The 14,952-nt window shown below is 37.1% G+C and overlaps 1 long non-coding RNA gene across 1 annotated transcript in view; it reads right to left on the bottom strand.

Moving 5' to 3' along the window:
* The window catches only part of LOC310724635, a 314,813-nt gene that overhangs the window by 220,212 nt on the left and 79,649 nt on the right, over positions 1–14,952 (bottom strand). The window lies entirely within an intron of this gene.

Here is a 14,952-nt window from a genome sequence, read left to right as displayed (position 1 = left end):
GTGTAGTAAAGAGAATCATCCTTGACCCTTTTTACCTTCTAGCAGGCCATGTTCTGCAAACGTTACCTTCTTCACCAGAACACGCATGAGTGAAGCGATAAACACGGCTCTCTGAGAAGTTCATGCTTAAAATAAAAAAGATTGTAGGCCAAACACACAGAATTCTAGTAAAAGGGTAAAAAAAAAAAAAAAAAAAGCAGTGTATTTGAAATATTTTCATGTTTTAGTGATTATGAGCGTTTAAGCGAGCTGATGAGGCATCTGCAAAACACTGCACTCTGGTTGTGATAATGTCAGAGCATGCAGGGATTAAATAACGGCCGTAAAAGCCCATTTGGAGGGCCGCTGTATGATTCACATGAGCAATTAGGTTTTTTGGGGAAGCTGTGCCCCTGTGTGTGTGTGTGTGTGTGTGTGTGTGTGTGTGTGTGTGTGTGTGTGTGTGTGTGTGTGTGTGTGTGTGTGTGTGTGTGTGTGTGTGTGTGTGTGTGTGTGTGTGTGTGTTGTAATTTCCATTTGATTTTATTTCTTTTTTAAAGGCTGTAGATAAAACAATTTACTTCAATTCAGGAGTTTGCACATTTCTTAGTGTCTGTCTGTCTGTCTGTCTGTCTGTCTGTCTGTCTGTCTGTCTGTCTGTCTGTCTGTCTATCTATCTATCTATCTATCTATCTATCTATCTATCTATCTATCTATCTATCTGATGCTTCATGCAAATGTATGTTTAATATTAATGAAACAGAAACTCAAAGCATGAAGACTAAATATTTTTGTAAATGTTTTAAAGTAATTATAGCGTTTTAAAGGTCGTAAATCATCAGGCCACCAAAAGGAACTTTTGCTATGTTTCCATACGGACGGTTTTAACTGACGGACATGTGTGTCATGGCGGATTTTGGTGCTGATTTGAGACTCGGCGTATCAGTAAAACAAATATTTAGAGACTAAAAATTATTTTGCAGTGGAGTTTATTTTTTTTTCTTATCTGATACTTTACATACATATATACTGTATATATATATATATATATATACACCTGTTTTATGTTTATTAAATTATATTTTTTTATTAAAATGGTCAATTTATTTATGCATTGCGCGTTTCCGTTTAAGTGTCGTTAAAATCAAATTATTAACACATTAATTTTGACCGCACTAATATATAAATATATATATTTCAGTCACACACAATAGTTATTAATTCTTACAATTAAATAATCTATATAATCTTAATTATTATTATCTTGTAATATATTTGTTTTATTTACTTTTAGCATTAATTAATTAGTTCATTTGAAATTAATAAGCAAATAGAAAATTAATACATAATATAAAATATAATCACATAGTAAGATATGTTAGATTGTGTAAACAGCAACACAAACATTTTTATAAGTATATTCACTTATATACACACACACACACACACACACACACACACACACACACACACACACACAATAATTCATTAACAACAATATTTATATGAATATGAATATGTAGTTATGATTTACTTATAATATCATAATGTTATTGATAATGGGTGAAAAATGGATGTGTAGCATGTCATATCTATCTATCTATCTATCTATCTATCTATCTATCTATCTATCTATCTATCTATCTATCTATCTATCTATCTATCTATCTATCTATCTATCTATCAAAATAGAATTGTATTAAGACGGAAATTTGATCGGTTTCCATGTTTACCAAAAGCACTAATGCAACCTCTTAACTTTTATCTCATGTCCTCCCTTGTTTTTTTCATCCACCATGTATGATTAGTTAATTATCCAGCCATACAATCTGGCGATGATGATCAGGAGCGTATTTCTACACCACTTCCTCCCAGCGCTCTCCATCCACCTCGACCCTCACCCAGGACGAACCCTTTCTAATACGATAAATGAATGAATACAGAAGGAAACGTGAACCTACAGAACATCAGGAGTTTCAGGAGCCTGTGTTTCAAAGCCTTTTACAGTGTGGAGAAAAAAAAAAACACAAATCAAAACATATGTTTGATTAAAAGTCTGTGATTCAAAGCAGCAGCGAATGCTCTCTGGAATAATGGGAATGAAAAGTGATTTTTATTTTTTTTTTATGCGCTTGACTTCCTTCCATGGTTAAAATAATAAAATAATATCAAATGTCACGTCATTGTGTGTGGCAGCGCGACATTTCTGCGCTCTGTTAAAACGAAAAAAACAAAAAAGAACTAAATGACACGTAGCTGAAACGGTGAACAGAGCGCGAGATAGACGTGCGGCGTATTTAAACTCCTTCACCTCCTGACATCCTGACCGACTTTAATAGCGTTGGCGCGAGGCTAATTAAATAAGCGGCACGTATGGCGGCCATCTCGCTCGGGCGAAAGGCCGTGCGGGGACGACGGAGTCGAATAAACTTAATCAGGTCTTCATTACATTCAGCTTGTCTCTGAGGAGAAACAAAGTTGGAGTGCGTTTATGTGTGTGTGTGTGTGTGTGTGTGTGTGTGTGTGTGTGTGTGTGTGTGTGTGTGTGTGTGTGTGTAGCGATGTGACGTGACTAGCGGTCGGGAGAGCATCGTTCGGTGGAGGCTCATTACGTATGCGCAGCTAAAGACAAAAAAACTGCGGCCCATTAGACTTATTAAGGCACCTGCATCCAGGAGAGACGTGGCGGCGGCGCCTCGGTCTGTCGACGCGGATTACCTGCTGCTCAAATTAAGCCAATACCTCGATGGTCTCGTGTAATTAAGTGGGTTCTGCCGCTGATCGATTGTAATAATGGCGACGAGGACGTCTGAGGAGAGTCGGGGCGTGCGAGAGAGGCCTCGGTGACATGTGCATCTGCCAAGGCCAGGGGTAATTACAACGGGCCGGACGTGGCCGAGGACGAGATTGCGAAACGGTTTTGGAAATTGAATCGGGGGGCCTTCGTTCGTCTCCAGTGACCGCAATAATAGAGAACAATAAGATTTAACAAGATGTCCATTAGGTTCTTCATTACCAAGCTTAATCTAATAGCAAACCATATTATTTTCTTCTCTTCTCTTTATTTCTTGACTGGAGAAAAAAAAAAAGGGATATAATGAAAAAAGTGTGTGTTTGGAGGGATGTGGTTGGAGGGGGGGCTTTTCATTTAGATCGAAAGTCAATAATACTTGTTTTCAGCTCTTAAGACAATAAAAAAGAAAAACAACTGTTCAGAAAGCCCATTTAAAGCCCCTCGTGGCTTCCCTTTCGCCTTGTCTTCATTACAATGAGGAGGTAGGGAGGTGGGTGGCTAGGTGAGGGGCTGGAGAATCGTCTGAAGACTTTTAATTGGATTCCACAAGCAGTTTCTTAATTGACTTCTCTATCGTGCTAATATATGTGTACATCTTTATGTGTGTTCACCACATCCCAAATTGAACCCAGGAGGTCATGGTTGGATCTCCAGATGAGACTCAATGGGAACTATTGCCAGCTAAAAAATTCAATTTAGATGTGGAGATTGACTGGCTAATTCCAGTGTACCTATAATGGCTTTCTACTGTTCTCTTAATTAAGTTTTCACATTAATGTACTGGATACACTCCTTAGAGCGGCACATTTCCCTTGTGGACAACATCTGAAGTGGGGAGACAAAATTAAAAAAATAAATAAAAAAATATTCTGGTACTAATTGACAAAATGAAACATTCCCTCAGAGATAAAGATGTACCTGACATAAACAACAACAACAACAACAACAACAACAACAACACAAGGTTCATCAGATGCCTCCCATGAGTTCGGGCCTGTGAATTCAGACAAGTGTTTATCCTCTCTTGCTCCTATCTAAACTCCCGATCGGTCCATCACAGGCTCGTTCTTCCATCCGTCTACCCGTCTATCCCGTCATTTGATTTCTCTCCCTGCCTAAAGTGCACGCCGTTCATCATCTTTTATATTACACGGAATAAAAATACGCTCTAAATGACGGGCAACGTGTAACAAATAGGAAGTCAGGGAGGGAAAATTCCACCCATCCGTCCATCCATCCATCCGTCCATCCGTCCATCCATCCATCCATCCATCCGTCCAGCTAATACGAATCCCTGTATAAAACACAGCTGACTCTCCTCCTCATTCCTTTATCGATCGCTCTCGCCAAAAACTCTCCGAGATGGATCCACCTGCTCTCTGCTTTCTCTTAGAGCTAAGAGGTTCGAGAGCTGATCGCTGAACCTCAGGATGAAGTGAGGTCACATCTCAGACCGACCTTGCTCGGTTTTTTTTTTTTTTTTTTTTTATGGGATTTGTAGTGCACGTGAGCTCCGTGTTTCATTAATACAGTTAAAACAATTAAAACAATTATTATTCGTATTATTCTTATTGTTGTTGTGAATTTAATATTATCAATATTATTTAAATTATTTGTATTATTAATTTATAAATCAACATTATTATTATACATTATTGTAATAAATTGTTTTATGTATTTATTTATTTGAAGTGTTTTTAATTGTTAATTTAAGGTATTTTTAAATCATGCCTGTGAGCACCGTAAAATACTACATTATTATTATTATTATTTATTTTTTATTATTTTTAAAAACATGAATATTATTGTTATTATTATTATTATTATTATTATTATTATTATTATTATTATTATTATAAGTAGTAGTGATTGTTAATAATTTTATATATATATATATATATATATATATATATATATATATATATATATATATATATATATATATATATATATATATATATATATATATATATATAATTCCTTTTAAATAATTTTTTTTAATCATCCATTTGCAATATTGCTAAAATCATTTTTATCGATTAAAAATGTAATGATCGAATCGAGCCGGAGAATCTATTGCACTCAAATCTAATAAAAACTCATAACAAAATATTTATACATTTTTTTAATAAACATGATCTTGTTTGTTTACTGGAATAAATTTCCATTATTTTGCACCTGGAGAGTGAAACTCACACGTTTTAGAGTTTTTAATTATTATTAATAGACATATTTTTAGAAATGAACTGAACCAGTTGGACTGAAGGAGGTGGACTGAAATAATCAATAAATTCAAGCATCGTCTGACTTTTCTCAACACAACATTACTCCTGGATTAGAAATACTGTGTTTATGTTCATTAATGTGATGATTAAAGATAGTTGAGAGAGATTTTAATATAAACACATGCTTTAAAAATGGAAACGTACCGTATCATTAGAGAAAATGTCAGATTACAGAATATGTAAAAATGTCTGCGTGTTTCTGGATTTGAGTTTTAATAACTTAAAAGCTGAATTAAAATAAATTTGTGCATATGTTGAAACTTTTATGACTGTAGAAATCTTGCGCTATATTATCACCACGGCTTTTTTCCTTAGTGTTCTAAAACTCTTATTTTTTTACTATTACACTTTAACACTAGAAACATGAAAAATCCAAAAACTTCTGTACCCAAAAGTGTACCTGCGTCCATTTTAATTACACATTTATCACAATATGAATTGTGCGTACTTTGAAAATGTGAAGTGAGACGCATTCAAAATGGATCTCGAAATTATTATTATTATTATTATTATTATTATTATTATTTTATAATTCTGGATTCTGACTGCAGTAATAATGAGCGTTTAGGTGTGTATTCTCATGAATTCTCAGTTCTGTTGATCAGTTTTGATTAACGTGTCGAACAGATTCGATCAGTTATCATTCACGGGGACGTGTAACGAGGTTGGTGAGGTGAGACGAAATGAAATATGCAGATGAGATCAGGTATGCAGATGAGATCAGGTATGCAGGTGAGATGAGGTAAACGTATTCGTACAGAATTTTTTCGCTAGAGGACTTTCGGTTCGGTGCACGTGTACCGAAAGCAAACATTTTCACGTGCAAAATATAATCAAAATCTGAATTTCCTCAGGAACGTGTTAGTTTGTTTAGTCTCCGCATCACACTTGGAGTGCATTTCTTCTTATTATTAAACTTGAAAACATGCACAACAATATCAGTGTTATAAAACAGAAACTAGAGTTAGCGCAGTGTCACTGCGGCTGCTCCGTACAGGAAATACAATTCTTTAGCATTTTATGTCATTTTATATTGAATTTCTCTTAAAATTTTAAAATCCTGACAATTCCACATTTCGAGGGAGTGACTGAATGAAAGATGAAGGGAATAAAAAGATGTGTTAAAGTAAGTAGAACAGTGTAGATCATATCTTTAGAAAATACTTTCTAAACTAATCATCAAAATATTAAACATTATTTAAATATGAAGAATATTAATATTTTAAAAATATTAAATTTAAAACACACACATCTCTGAATAATAATAAACTACATTAATTAAAAAAAACAACAAGCAATTTTACATTTTGTATTTCTTCCCCCACAAACTGCACCTAAATTAAACCGATTTAAAAAACGAAGTACGAACCTGAACCTGAATTTTATATTAGGAAATCTTTTAGCTCTTATTGAAGGCGTTTCCAGTGTAAGTCAGAAATAAATCTTAACACTAAGATCTTCAACATCTTCCAGTTTTTTAAAAAGTAGCCTTTCTTTTATATTGATCTTGAAAGAGGATAAAACAGAGGACATGATGATGTAACCGTAAAATGATATAAAAAAAAAAAAAAAAATATATATATATATATATATATATATATATATATATATATATATATATATATATATATATATATTTAAAAAAAACGATATTTCTTTTGTGAATATAAAATAATTGCATGATTGATAATTTTAAGTATAACTTTTGGTCCTAAAGTGTTCAAATTTTTGCCTCTTACAGCTCCTACAGCATTCTTGGTGTGTGTGTGTGTGTGTGTGTGTGTGTGTGTGTGTGTGTGAGAGAGAAACAGAGTGTGTTTTATAAATAACTGACATGCACTGTCACAGCAATCCCACTGGGGAAAGCAGTAAAAACACGGAGCGATAAGCAATAAGCAGTGTGTGTGTGTGTGTGTGTGTGTGTGTGTGTGTGTGTGTGTGTGTGTGTGTGTGTGTGTGTGTGTGGAAAGGCAGCGTAGGCAGACAGAGCGACTGATCTTCCATTAATTCCAGCCCTTTTGTGTATATAAGTAATGACATCACCCAGAGGTCACAGCAGGGGAATTGGCTCCTCTGTAGTGCACTCCCATTTAACCTCTTTTTACCAGCTAAGCCAATGCTTTTGCTGCCGTATTGATTTCCAATTCCGGAGCTGCTCCGCGATCGGTGCCCTTTTACATGCCTAGCGCACCGGCCTTGCTCTACGCCACTTTCTCTACGCATTTCTAGGCCCTGTTAAACTCCCCCTCCAAAAAATCTCTCCTTTTTCATGTTCTGAAGAGTGTTTCTCACATGGATTGCAAAACACAGATGCAGAGAGAAGAGAAAAAAAATCGATACGTGTCTGCTTTGAAAAAATTAAAATATTGGTGTTGCTGAAAAGGAAAAATAAGAAAAATCTCTGGAGGAAAAGCGGAAAGTCCATGCTAGATCCGTAAAACGGTCAAATAAGAGAAAGGTACATACGTGACCTTATGGTAAAACCGTGCCACCACCGGGCGAATTGGATTTTCCTGAATCGTCTCGGTGTCGTCGGTTTCTTTTTAACTCACGCAAATTGAAGCCTAGAGCGTGACAGAGCGGCTGGTTAGCGTGTATTAGCGGAGATCTGGACCTCTGCTCACCCGTGAGTGATTTAAAATGGGGGTTAATACAAGACTGACTGAGCCTATGATTTAGCCTTTGAGAGGAAAAGACTGCAGCTTAGGGACGCAAATCTCATTAGCTGACTCTCTCTCTTTCTCTCGTTTTCTTTCTCGCTTTTTTTCCTCACACACTCAACCCATTTGATTCATAAGGCTTCTGTCATTTTGGAAAGGTCAGATTAGCTCTACTGGATGGTTGTGGTTTTAGAGAACTTGTTCATCTGTCGCTCTGTAAAGAGAGGACACGCATAAGGAGGGACATCATTCTGCATGTGGAAGCGGTTCAGAGAAAGGGTTACGGATGTGTCCACATTGTTTAGACCCTAATGGACTGTAGATTAGTTAACATGCCATCATTTTGACCCAGGTCACCAGGGCTGTTCGAGAAGATCAATACAAATCGAGACAAAAATTACGATATATGTTTCATAAATTTAAACTATACAAAAGACGATGTGGACCTTTATCAGGTCCCAGCTCCACTAGATTTTGGAGTGTGACTGTGTTGATCAAAAGTGGGCGGGATCAACTGAGTGATTTTAGAAAAAGGCTGGATTTATCAGGTGTCCTCAGAAATTAGCAAAATAAATAGAGTATATTTAGAACTAGGTGGGAGTAATCAGTTGCTCTCATACGTAGGCAGTGTTTGTCATCAGAAGTAGGTGGGATTAGTAGAAAGTGCTTAAAAGTGTTGGGGATAATTATGTTTTTTTAGAAATTAGTGGGATTTATCAAATGGGCAGGAGAAATCAATAAGTAAGCAGGGTTGGTCCTCAGAAGTGGGCGAGATTAGTAAAGAGTGCACCTGAAGTGGGCGAAGGTAATCAGTTGGCATCATAAATAGGCAGGGTTTGTCCTCAGACGTGGGCGGGATTAGTAGAGACTGCTTCAAACTGGGTGAGGATAAGTATGTGTCCTGATAAATGGGCGGGATTAATTGAAGGTCCTCATAAAATATTTCACTCAGAAGTGGGTTGGAATAAACAATTGTCCTCAAAGGTGGGCAGGAAAAATTGCTTGTTTTTAGAAGTAGGAGGGAACTATCAATTCCAATTAATTGGAAGTAGGTGGATTTAACTAAGAGTGCTGAAAAGTGAGTAGAATAATTAAATGTTTAGAAGTAAGCAGGATTAAATGAGAGTCCTCAGAAATCGGTGGGATTTATATCCAGCACGCTAAGAAAAGTGGGTGGGATTAATCCAATGCACTCATAAGTGGGAGGGAGTAACCGATTGTCCTCATAAATGGGTGCAACTAATTGATCGTCTTTAGATGTAGGCGGGATTAATCAAGTGTCCTCAGAAGTAATTAGTTAGGAGTAATTAGTTGTCCACATTAATAGGCACGGTTTGTCCTCAGAAGTGGATAAAATTAGTAAAGAGTGCTCAAGTTTGGGTGGTAATAATTATGTGTCATGAGAAGTGGGCGGGATTAATTCAAATCAATTAATTTTTATTTGTATAGCGCTTTTAACAATAAACATTGTCTCAAAGCAGCTTTACACAGATAATGTGGTGATTAAAAGTGAATATGTTCTTAATTGAGGGTCCTCATAAATTTGCACCCATAACTGGGTTAGAATAACCAATTGTCCTTAAAAGTGGGCAAGAACAATTGTTTGTCTTTAGAAGTAGCAGGAAATTAACAATTACTATCAGACATGTGCAGGAATAATTGATTGTTCTTAAATGTAGGTGGGATTAACCAAGAGTGCTAAAAAGTGAGTGGAATAATTGAGTGTTAAGGAATATACCAGACTAAAGGGGGGTCCTCGAAAATTGGTTGGATTTATATATAGTGTACTTAGAAGTGGACGGGGTTTATCCAATGCACTTAAAAGTGGGTGGGAGTAATAGATTGTCTTGAGAATTGACATAACTAATGGTGTGTCTACAGGAGTGGGTGGGATTAATTAGGTGTTTTCAGAAGTTGCAGATTGGTTGATCACAGTCTAACATCTGGTTATTTGCATAAAATAAATACTATTCTTTAAAAATAATAAATCCTATTCCTAAATCAGGTTTTAAAAAGTATTAAAGGTTTTAAAATGTGCAAATAAATGTGTCATAAATTAAACACTACATTCATGTGTGCTTTGTTGCACTGGAGTTTGAGGCGTACATGCTGATCGAGCTCACTGTACTTCATTGCTTTTTGCTGAACATGACATACCTGACACGGCCTTGACATAACCGACACACGATGTTGATCGATCGGACCAATTCCCTTTTAAATGTCTCTGCATTAAAATTCTGTGTCATAAAAAGCTAATGTAACCCTTTCACTGAAACATCGCAAATGAAAAATTGTAGGAAGAAACGATAAAAAAAAATAAAAACTCGACCTTTCTGAAAGATCTCAAATGCAGTTTCTTGACAGGTTTTAAGTGTAGATTCAGGATCTTCAGATGAATTTAAATCTTTTCAACATCAGAAATTTGAGCAGGGGTGAAATGACGGACTGTCAGGTTACACATCCTCCATTTACAAAAAAAAAAAATATATATATATATATATATATCATGCAGCCTGTCACTACCAATGACAAATTGCAGTAGAGGGCAGAGGGGGACACGCTAGCAGCTTCTCACAGGACCCCCGAGAGAGTGCCAGAGAGTCTGGACCCTTCTACAGTGGGCAAAGTCAGCATTCTTTTAAATCCATATCTTAGCATAGGAGCTCGCTCTCACCGGTCCCATCCATCAACGCGCTCGACGCTAACATCCTCTCACATCCGACATCCAACATCATGTAGTCCCTTACTCCGAGCTGGAGATCTACGAATGATATTTTATTTATTTATTTCATTGTTTAGGCTCCTAGTTCTGGGTGAAATGACAACTGAGAACCTTCAAACTATATATTTCTACACAGAAATGTTACAATCGAGGCTGCGGTGTGTAAATAAATCATCAATAAGTACGTATTGGCTAGCTGGTATGAAATCTTGTGTGTGCTCAGATGTTCCAGGTTGCTTAGAAAAGATTGCTAACTGAGAGGTAGCTGGTTAAATCCACAAGAGGGGATGAGTGTGTAGATTTTGTCTATAAAATCTTCTGATAAAGATTTTATGCTTTGGCTAAAACACGATGCCAACCATAAGCTTCTTTATGTGTATTTTAATTTGACATGGGAGCGGATTAATCACTTAGTGTCCTTAAAAGGGTTAATGGGGATAATCAAGTCATCAAAAGTGAATGGGAATTAATTTCAGGGTCTCCAGAAGTGGGTGGTGATTAATCAAATGTTCTCTGAAACGGGTGTGGATAATTTGAGGGTCCTCAAAAATAGGTAAGGATTAATTAAATGTACTCAGAAATGGGAAAGGATTAATTGAATGTCCCCCAAATACTGGGCGAGGATAATTGAGTGTCCTCAGAATACTGGGTAAAGATAATTAAGCGTCCTCGGTGTACTGGGTGAGGATAATTAAGCGTCCTCGGTATACTGAGTGAGGATAATTGAGTGTCCTCAGTATACTGGGCGAGGATAATTGAGTGTCCTCGGTATACTGAGTGAGGATAATTTAGTGTCCTCAGTATACTGAGTGAAGATAATTGAGTGTCCACAGTATACTGGGTGAGGATAATTGAGCGTTATCGGTATACTGGGTGAGGATAATTAAGTGTCTTTGATATACTGAGTGAGGATAATTGAGTGTCCTCAGTATACTGGGCGAGGATAATTGAGTGTCCTCGGTATACTGAGCGAGGATAATTAAGTGTCCTTGGTATACTGGGTGAGGATAATTGAGTGTCCTCGGTATACTGGGTGAGGATAATTAAGTGTCCTCGGTATACTGGGTGAGGATAATTGAGTGTCCTCGGTATACTGGGTGAGGATAATTAAGTGTCCTCGGTATACTGAGTGAGGATAATTGAGCGTCCCCAGAATACTGGGTGAGGATAATTAAATGTCCTCAGTATTCCAGGGGAGGATAATTGAGCGTCCTCAGTATACTGGGTAAGTATAATTAAGTGTCCTCAGTATACTGAGTGAGGATAATTGAGTGTCCTCAGTATACTGAGTGAGGATAATTGAGTGTCCTCAGTATACTGAGTGAGGATAATTAAGTGTCCTCAGTATACTGGGCGAGGATAATTTAGTGTCCTCAGTATACTGGGCGAGGATAATTTAGTGTCCTCAGTATACTGAGTGAGGATAATTGAGTTTCCTCAGTATACTGAGTGAGGATAATTGAGTTTCCTCAGTATACTGAGTGAGGATAATTGAGCATCCACAGTATACTGGGTGAGGATAATTGAGTGTCCTCAGTATACTGGGCGAGGATAATTGATCGTCCCTAGAAAACTGGACAAAGATAATTGTGTGCTCCGAATACCAGGTGAGTATATTTGAGTGTCCCCAGAATACTGGATGAGGATAATTGAGTGTCCTGAGAATACTGGGTGAAGATAATTGAGTGTCTACAGAAGTAAGTGGTGATTAATCAAGTGTCCTCAGAAGTGGGTGGGGATAATCACGTTCTCAGAAGTAGCTTGGATTAATTAAATGTCCTCAGAAACGGTTCTGGACTAATTGAATTAAAACAAAAACAAATAAAGTTTTGTTTTGATTAGCATCAGTCTGGAAACACATCTAATTCTTTATTTCTATTAAGTTTGGCTGAAATAGTTTTTCGAAAACTGATTTTCTAAATTGATACATTTAAAGACTGTGTTATCGTCTTTTTATGTGGACCAAGAAAATAAACTATCCCTAAAAGATTATGGTGTATTTTTATTTTTTTTTATTATTATTTTTGACCTGAATTCAGAACAAACAAATTTATAATGGGCTTTTGCTCGACATCGCCTCCTCAATTTAAATAGACATAGTAAATATATATACGGCTGAAACACAGGGCGGATCCTTCGAATATTAGTGTTGAAAAAAATCTGAAAATACAAAAACAATAATAAAAAAACGTCTGGTGAGAATCATGAGGTTCGGTTTTGGATACATTTAAAAAAACAACCAAACGTTGTTTTCTTGTTGTTTACGACCTTCAATTTGCACTGAAATGCTTTTTTTTGCCAGTAAACACTCTACCGGAAACATAAAAAATATTATACCAATTTACTTAATACAAAATTTAAAGTGCAGTGCGGTCTGAGAAAATAACGCTATTTAAAAAAAAAAAAAATACTTTTTTTGTCACATGAAACATGCAACTTTATCGGTTTGTGTTACGACAACGATTCATTTCGAGCTCAAGCTTTTCGAAAAACACTTTGCTAGCGTTCTAGTGTATAAAATCTAATACAACTTTATCATGCTGTAAGGAGGACTGAGTAAACTGACAATCAAAACAACATGTTTTGTCACATGGCTTGTTCAACACAAATGCAAACAAATGTATAGCATAGGGGTTGCGTGCAGCACTGACTCCACCCCCTCTTCACCTGTCCGTTTAAGGTTCCCAACTTTATTTCTAGAGATGGATATAATCAGGGCTGAAGCTTCTTAGGTTTTAGCACATGGGCAGTGCTGGAATGTGTGTTTTTTAAACATTTCAGTGAAGACTAGCAAGTTTCTGGAAAAAATAAACATAAAACGCCAGTGTAGATGTAAGAGAAAGTTTTTGAAATAAAAGCGTGGCTTTCAGACATGTTGGGATTAACGTCTAGATGACTGTGATTTGTGTGACCCGGAGAGTTATTATCCATGCCAGTTTTGTGCTAAATGGTTAAGTTTACCCATTCCTGTGTTTCCCTATTTCTGAAAAGATCATTTGTTATCCATGAATGCTAATTAGTCTTCGCTATCTTTGAGTCAAGCGAGCGACGCGACATATTTTAAGGCAATAGGAAAGCTATTTCTTCTGCTATGAATAGAATCTAAAATGTGCTTGTTTCAGGTTCCAGGCTACACGAATCCCATACCCTTTTCCTTCCGACACATCTTTACCACCACGGCTAATTAACGCCCATAAACAGCAGCGGAACTTTAGCTGATAGATTCTCATTACGTCCCTCGCGTACGCTTTTATGAAAAACCATCGACACTTAGAACACGAGGTGCTGCACAGGTACATTCCGCTTCTCAGAGGTGCATCCACACAATGTAAATGTGCCTCTGGAAAGGTACAGAGACTGTCCTCGAGGCCCAATTACGGGACGTTGGAAATAAAAAAGGAAGACAAAATAAAATAAACCGCACACGCGTTTTAAAGGTGCCGTAAATCCTAGCGAATCTCTAATAAAAGATATAAAGCGCCCCTCTTGAGGGAACCACCCGAGCGACACCATACGCTATACCTACATTCGTATCCTGCTTCCTGCGAGACGCTGTTTCTTTCCTGTTATTTTGTGATCAAGTTTTGTCCGAAGCCAAATCCCTCTAGGCAAAAAAAAAAAAATCATGTAGTGCTTATCAAAAAGAAATGAGTCCACACACACATACACACACACACACACACACACACACATGATTTCTTCAGTAATTCCATTACATATAAAGAGAAAGACAGTGGAGAAGAGGAGTGTGGGCTCGTCCAGGCCCAGAGCTCCATCCTCCTCCGCGTTCACACTTTGCATGTTGACCGATACATTGAAAACAAACCCAGGAAAGGGCGTCCGTCCCGTCCTGCGAGGCTGTCTCCTCCTCCATATTAACGTATCCGCCGAGCGGGTTGTCAAAACGCACCGAAACGAGCTGCGACAGAACAAGGCCAAGAATCTGCTTCAACTTGGGAAGCGTATTGAAAGAAATGGTTATCGCTTAACCAAAAAAGAAAAAAATCCCTGCTATCCCCGCTTTGAGGAGAGAGTTGGGCAAAATAATTAACCTAATCTATTTTAGCTGAGTCCCCCTGACATATTAGCCGGAGAAATGGGTACATGATATTGTAATTATGAGATCATAGAGAGATTAAGGATATGAGTAATTATACCTTTATGGGGCAAATGTGGTTAATCAACACGGCGCTCAGGTTGGGATTTTGACGCGCTCGCAGGCAAAAAAAAAAAAAGAAAACGGCAAAGTCAATAATCCAAAAAAAGTCAAAGACACGCCGTGTGTCTCGGGTGAAAGTCTGTCCGTTTTTTTTTTTTACATGCAGTACACTCCTGTGTAAAGGTGTGTATTCCCTCGCTTTGTGAGAGAGGCGAAGGTGAAATGAGGTTCCTCATTCACTACTACGATACACGCTTTTAATCAAACTAAGCTGGCCTCAGGTGCACTGGTCAACAAATCCCTTTTACCTGCACACCATAATGTGTGTGTTTGAGTGTGTAAGCGTGTGTGTG

Source organism: Silurus aristotelis (assembly GCF_946808225.1).
Source record: "Silurus aristotelis genome assembly, chromosome: 4".
In the NCBI taxonomy this organism is placed as follows: Eukaryota; Metazoa; Chordata; class Actinopteri; order Siluriformes; family Siluridae; genus Silurus; species Silurus aristotelis.
This window is presented reverse-complemented; position numbering and strand designations above follow the sequence as displayed.